The following is a 7,633-nucleotide window of genomic DNA, read 5'->3' on the forward strand; positions in this document are numbered from 1 at the left end:
CGTGTGTGTGTGTGTGTGTGTGTGTGTGTGTGTGTGTGTGTGTGTGAATGTGTGTGTGAGTGTGTGTGTGTGAATGTGTGTGTGTGAGTGTGTGTGAATGTGAGCGTGTGTGTGTGTGTGTGTGTGTGTGTGTAAGCGTGTATAGGAGACCAGAAGAAGCTTCACTAAGACCCGCTGGAGAGTCAGTGTGGTGCACACTGGAGTCAGAACATCTGCCTTCAAATCCCACTTTCTGGGCCTCAGTTTTCCTATCTGTGACGTGGGAATAAAAGCGGTGCCCAAGTCCACGGGCTGCTGTGAAGAGTAAACGCGGTAGATTATTACAGTAAATTAATGTGTGTAAAGTGCTTTGGATGGCTGGTTCAGGCTACGTGCTGGGTAATGTCAGCATCCTGTCAGAGAATGGGAGATTCTGGGCGATGCTACACCGAGACGCGGGCTCCGCACTGTCTGCCGTGATTGTGGCTTCGTTGTTTACAATGCACATTTTGGGGAAGAATACTAGAAGAAATTTTTTTTAAAAAACCTACAATAGATTAGGTAATTTCTGGACAGTAGGATTTTTGAATGTTTTTAATGTTTAGATTTTAAAATATTGCATATTTTCTTGGTAAGTGTATTTTCTCATAAATGGAAAAACAGTTTTGTTTTGTGTATGTATTTTTAAAAAAACAAACATTTTTAATGCTATTTTTTTTTAAAGCATAGTTTGCTTTAAAATGTAGGGAAGGTGGGGCTGGAACTGGGTGGAGGGAGTTAAGGGAAGGATGGGGACATGTGTAATATTCTCGACAACTATATGTAAGTGAATAAATGTGAGATCCTGATCGCCACAAGGACTTCAACCGCCCGTCACTGACAATATTCCCGCGGAGGCGCGTGGACAGTGCGGTTACTTACACCGCGTGTGTCGCAGCAGCCACAGCGAGCGGGGCCATGCAGGGGAGGGAGCAGGGCGCTGGGGAGCTGCTCTGCAGAGACGGCCGGGTGGGGGCAGGGAGGTGAGGAGAGCATTGGCTGGTTTCTTTGTTCCTCTCTGCACTTTTTAAATTTTTCTAAATTAAACATGCATTACTTCGAGAGTGGAGGGTACAAGGCTAACTGGAATGCAAACTAAACAAACAAACAAACAAACAAATCAAAGGAAAAGGAGGTCAGTCTAGGTTAGCTCGAAGGCCCCGGAGACCTGCCAGCCTAGTTAGTGTCCATAACCGTGATTCTGTGACCAAAGGACGGTGGCCATTCCATGATGCACACGCCCGCCCGAGGGCAGTCCTGCAGCCCGTGGCGGCCGCACCCGCCCGAGCCCACACTGCAGCCCATGGCGGCCCTGCACCCGCCCGAGCCCACACTGCAGCCCATGGCGGCCCTGTACCCGCACCCGCCCGAGCCCACACTGCAGCCCATGGCGGCCCTGCACCCGCACCCGCCCGAGCCCACACTGCAGCCCGTGGCGGCCCTGCACCCGCCCGAGCCCACACTGCAGCCCATGGCGGCCCTGCACCAGCACCCGCCCGAGCCCACACTGCAGCCCATGGCGGCCCTGCACCCGCCCGAGCCCACACTGCAGCCCATGGCGGCCCTGCACCCGCACCCGCCCGAGCCCACACTGCAGCCCGTGGCGGCCCTGCACCCGCACCCGCCCGAGCCCACACTGCAGCCCGTGGCGGCCCTGCACCTGCACCCGCACCCGCCTGAGCCCACACTGCAGCCCGTGGCGGCCCTGCACCCGCACCCACCCGAGCCCACACTGCAGCCCATGGCGGCCCTGCACCCGCCCGAGCCCACACTGCAGCCCATGGCGGCCCTGCACCAGCACCCGCCCGAGCCCACACTGCAGCCCATGGCGGCCCTGCACCCGCACCCGCCTGAGCCCACACTGCAGCCCGTGGCGGCCCTGCACCCGCACCCGCCCGAGCCCACACTGCAGCCCGTGGCGGCCCTGCACCCGCCCGAGCCCACACTGCAGCCCATGGCGGCCCTGCACCCGCCCGAGCCCACACTGCAGCCCGTGGCGGCCCTGCACCCGCCCGAGCCCACACTGCAGCCCGTGGCGGCCCTGCACCCGCACCCGCCCGAGCCCACACTGCAGCCCGTGGGGCCGCACCCCCTCCGTCCCCGCCGGCACAGGCGGGTCAGGAGCTGCAGCGTCTGCATCGCACTGCTGACCCTCCACCACGAGGCTTCAGGTCTCACAGTCTGTCACTCAGCTTTCCACCCGGACCCCTGTCCCTCCCCTCCCACCCGCCAGGCACAGCTCCCTGCGGCCTCACCACACTGCCCTCCCGCGCTTGGACGGCCACCCCCTCACCCGGCACCATCTCCCCGTGTCAGTCCACATCCGGCCCCGGGGCCAAGTGCTCTGCGCAGTCCCTCAAACACCATTCCTTCCCACATTTATCTCCTCGCCTCTCCCCACGGCTCCGGACCCCGAGCGGAGCCTCTCCCCAGGGGTGTGAGCTTCCTGCTTATGGAGCCTCTTTGGCGCCTGCTCTGCTGTCTCTGGTGCCCCAAACCAACGGTCCAGCTCTGTCTGTGCCCCAAACCAACGGTCCAGCTCTGTCCGAGCTGATGGGCCCTCGGGATGCAAACCTCCACGCAGGACCCTGCTGCTCCAGGGCCACGGCCCGGGCCTGACCCCCGGCCCAGCAGAAAAGACAGGAGGCTGCTGTGGAGGGGCCCGTCGGGGCAGCCCTGCCAGGAAGACACGGCTCCGCAGAGAGTGAGAGAACTGGTTTTGTCGCTCCCTCTGGACACGCTGCTCCGCATGCAGCGGCTGCAGAGGATTGGGGGGTAGGGCGCGCTGGAGAGGATGGGGGGGGCGGTCTCAGCGGGGCATGAAAATGGGAACAGCTTCGCAAGCGAAATAAGAAGCAAAGGAAAAGGAGTTTTTATATACAAATGAAGACTGTGGCAGCCACGTCACTTCTCAGAGACCACCCTGTCCCCAATCCTGTCCCCAACACCCCCAGAGGGCTCTTCCCGCTCAGCCAACCCCTGAGTCAACGTGAGATCTCCCCAAGTTCAGTCCAGAACCCCCGAGACCTCCAGCTGTAGGCCTCGGAGCGCATCAGCAAGGGTAAGGTGGAAGGGCCTTCTCAGACGATTTTAAAGAAGGTAGAGCTGTTTTAGAGGATGGAATGGCTGCCCTGCTTTCAATCAAACATAAAGATGCCCACACAGCACGGCATGTGTGGCTCTGTTGGTTATACGAACATATTTAAAATAACAATGAACATACTGTTATTTTGCTATAAAAGATACAAGTGTCTTGGTCTTTCACTTCAGACATTTAGTTATGAATAATTCATTTAATTTGAGTCTGGCTGTGATTTTTTCGCCTTCGTCAGACATTCTTGGGAATTTTATAATGCGAGCAACCTCTAGCCTGCAGCCTGTTCACAGACGTGGGAAAGCTGACCATCGGGCCGGCAGAGCGCCGTGGTGTTGCCCAAGATTCTGGGCACCGGTCTGTCAGGAGGTCCGAGAAAAGTGTGCGTCTAACAGCCTGTGAGAACTCGGAGATAACTCACTTCTGTTAAACATGTAAAGTGGAAGTCAAAGCCACACCTGTCTTAGCATCACTTTTGCTCATTTGCTTTCCAAAGCTTTCCTGACGGGAGAAGGCAGGGGTGGCAGTTAGGAGCAGGGCCTGGGACCAGACGGCAGAGGGCCAGCCCCAAGGCCGTGGCACCCGGAAGGCAGGCCTGGCCCCAGCGACCCGGGGGAATCCTCTGACCCATGTTATGGGTGACAGCCCTGAGCTGCCCACCCTGGGAAGCAGCACTGAAGGGTGCTGAAGAGCTAGCTAAGAAGGGGACAGAGGGCCGGGCTCGCTCTGGCTTTGACCCTTCCTGGGCTGCCCGAGTTGACCTATGGACCCCACGTGGTACCTGCAAGCAGCTCACAAACGACAGGGGAGAAAATCCAGCCCCTCCCGGCTTTGGTGCTAGACCCTAAAACAGCGCCCTCCCTTCCTGCTCCGCTCACATCCACCCATGCATGTCCTCACGCCCTTCAAACCGGCCGTGCTGGCTCCTCCCGCCAAGGAGCGGACGGTAGCATTGAGTACTCTCCCCGTGCTCCTGGCACCAGTTAGAGATGTCAATCCCATCTGATCCTCAGAGCCCGCTCAGGGAGAGGGGCATGTCCTCCCGCCTCACAGGGAGGAGAAAGAGGCTCAGAGAGGGTAAGTTACTTGCCCCAGGTCACACAGCTAGTAGGCAGGGGAGCTGTTCTGTGAGGAGCAAGGCCCCTGCCACCCGCAGTGTTGCACCTGGCTCTAGCGGCCACCGCTGGCACACGTGAGGTCATGACGATGGCTGCCCTTCACCTTCGCACAGCACTTGGCAGCCATGCTCCTGGGCTCTGAAATGGGGCGTGAGCTGAGCTGAGTCCCCCCTCCTCCAGTGGTCACCCCGGCACCTCCTGGGGACGCGAGCCATCGCCTGCCCCGGGCTGGCCTCCGTGACAGCGGCTTCCCGCCTGCCCCCGGGCTCTGCCTGGGCGTGGGCCTGGGAGGCAGGTTAGGACGTGACTTCGGAGGTTGGCACACAGGCCGCCGCCCCTTGCCCCCATCGCCCCCTGTGCGCAGGACTCCTTCCAGTTTCCCGGGAGTGACCGGGTATCAGAGCCTGACCCGTCACCCCCATCAGCGACAGGTGCCCCTGCCCACCCTCTGCCTGTCCCCGCCCCACGGACTCATGGAGGACCCGAAGGCCCACCTCCAACACAGGGGCCTCTCCTGGCCCCCGGCCCCTCCCTTGGCTCAGGGGTCAGGGTGGACGTCCTGGGGGAGGCGGCACTGTCTGGGGCCTCTGGCCTTCGTCCCCACCTCTGCCGCTCCACGGAAACAGAGACAGGAAGGGCCCGGGTGCTGACAGGAAGGCCCTGCCCGCGTCCCGGTGTGGTGAGGGGTCAGGGGCCCGCGGCTGCTGCCGGCCCTGCCCCTTCCCACGTGCACCCCCACCTCCCCGCTCAGCGGGAGGGGCTCAGCCCGAGGTGAGGAGTGCTGGACGGTTCTACACCTGCCTCCGAGTCCCATGAGCCCCCGTGTCAGGCACCCGCTCAGTCCTGGGCGCGGGCCAGGCCCATTGGAGGACCCTCAGAGGGTGGGGGCCCGAGGAGCAGAGCTCCGGACGCCGCACGCGGCCCTGTCTGCAGCCCCAGGTCCCACAGGCCCGGCTGGTGCTCCTCCTAGTGCTTCCCACAGGAGCACTGGGCGTGCTGCCTCCTCCGCGGAGCCCCGCGGAGCCCGGGGGGCAGGGGCCGGGGGAGCAGCCGGGGCTGGCTGAGAGCTGAGCAGCCCGGTCACTCACCAAAAAGGACCGGACAGGAGGCCTGGAAGGGAGCAGGACAGGGTGGGCCATGGCCCGAACTTCCTTCCCTCCATCCACACTGTGCTCCCCCCTCCGCCCGCCCCCTAGGACCCCGAGGACCCCGAGGACCCCCAGGACCCCGAGGACCCCCAGGACCCTGAGGACCCCCAGGACCCCGAGGACCCCGAGGACCCCCAGGACCCCGAGGACCCCCAGGACCCTGAGGACCCCCAGGACCCCGAGGACCCCGAGGACCCCCAGGACCCCGAGGACCCCGAGGACCCCGAGGACCCCCAGGACCCCAAGGACCTCCAGGACCCCGAGGACCCCCAGGACCCCCAGGACCCCGAGGACCTCCAGGACCCCGAGGACCCCCAGGACCCCGAGGACCCCCAGAACCCCAAGGACCCCGTGCTCCCGGCAGCGGCCAGCGCTGGGCTCGGCGAGAAGAGGCGCACAGGCTGCGGAAGCGAGCAGCGGGAAGCCGGCGGAGAGAAGCGGGTTTCACCACAGCCGGCCAGGCGGGGCCCGGCCCCGGGCCCTCGTGAGAAAGCAGCCGCCGAGCGCGGGGCGAGGTGGGGGGCCGCGGCCTGCTGCGCGGGGACCACAGGGGGCCGTGGGAACACGTGTTGCCTGGAAACCTAACGGAACGGAAGGATGGCGGCAGGCTGGGACCGGAGCCCAGACCCCAGCCCAGGCCGCCCCACCCACCACGGCAGCGGACGGGTGTCCGGCGGGACGGGCACACCCACGGCAAAGCTGTTTCCCACGCGATGAGCCGGCTCAGCGACCACTTCCTCTCGCTCCGGGTGTGGGCCAGCCCTGCGAGCTGCTGGAGGGCCCTCCCCCGGTGGGCGCCCGGCTCCCTGCCCCGGGCCTCTGCCCGGTGCCCAGCCCTGGCGGTGCTGACCCGTGTCTCCTCCTGACGGGCAGCACGGCCGAACGGGGGACGCCGGCCTGGGAGTTCGGAGAGGCGTCCTGGCCAGTGTCCCCTCCTGGCTGTGGCCCCTGCGGACCTCACCCAGCCTCTCGGTGCCCGTCTTCTCAGGGGTCGGAAGCTCGAGAACAAGATGACACAGGAGCGTGCTCTGTGAGCGCCCCGGGACCCGGCTATGGGCGGTATTCCGAGAGAGTCTAGCAGAATTTAAAGAATGACTTTACCGCCCGGCCGGTGTGGCCCATGGTTGAACATCAACCTATGAGCCAGGAAGTCATGGGTCAGTGCCCAGGCAGACCGGATTTCGGCCTCGATCCCCTGAGTGGGGCGTGCAGGAGGCAGTGGGTCGATGATTCTCGATCATCATTGATGTTTCTTTTCTTTTCTTTTTTTTAATATATTTTATTGATTTTGTACAGAGAGGAAGGGAGAGAGATAGAGAGTTAGAAACATCAATGAGAGAGAGTCATCGATCAGCTGCCTCTCGCACACCCCCTACTGGGGATATGCCTGCAACCAAGGTACATGCCCTTGACCGGAATCGAACCCGGGACCCCTCAGTCCCCAAGCCGACGCTCTATCCATTGAGCCAAACCGGTCTCGGCTCATCATTGATGTTTCTATCCCTCTCTACCTCCCTCTTCCCCTCTGAAATCAATAAAAAGTCTTTTAAAAATGATTTTTTCGCTAAGGAGACATAATGGCAATGTCTTTTAAATACAAAGAGACCTTTTCTTGATGGAACCAAACAATATTTCCACTCTGCATGCACCACGTATGGAAGCTCCAAAGAAAAACCCAGAGAGGCGAGACTGTGGGCGGCCCCGGAGGACAGGGTGCGGGCGGGCCCAGAGGCAGCGCAGGGGTAGCGGCTGGAGGCCCAGCCGGAGTGCAGCTCCCTCCGCCGGCCGATCAGCCCTGGGAAGCACGCCAAGGTGTGAGGTTTTCATGCCCCACAGCTACAAGCCTCATCACAATCCGGGGCAGGGTTTTCCCAAGAGGCATGTGCATCGGTGCAATAAAAGCGAAGAGATAAAGGGAAGTTTCTAGAAGGATTCCCCGCCCCCATTCTCTGCGGGGACTGTTTAAAACAGTACGGGATGTGTGATTAGCGCTCCAGTAACAAAAACGAAAGAGCTCCCTCATCACCCTCTTTGGAGATGTGTGTCCCATTGGGAGGAATGGTCTCACGGCTTTTGTCTGCACCGGCTGTTAGGTTTCCTGCTGCTGTGGGATCTGGGACATTGGCATGGAGATGCCGCGTTGCCCGGCCCATTAGGGGCTCTGCTCATTTCCTTTGCGGTCACAGGTTTCGTCGGGCCCCCAGGGAGAGAAGCGGAGTGCCCTGTCCCCCCCGCAGCTGTGAGTTTGCTCAGAG

The sequence above is a fragment of the Pipistrellus kuhlii genome, unplaced genomic scaffold, assembly GCF_014108245.1.
Source record: "Pipistrellus kuhlii isolate mPipKuh1 unplaced genomic scaffold, mPipKuh1.p scaffold_m20_p_18, whole genome shotgun sequence".
In the NCBI taxonomy this organism is placed as follows: Eukaryota; Metazoa; Chordata; class Mammalia; order Chiroptera; family Vespertilionidae; genus Pipistrellus; species Pipistrellus kuhlii.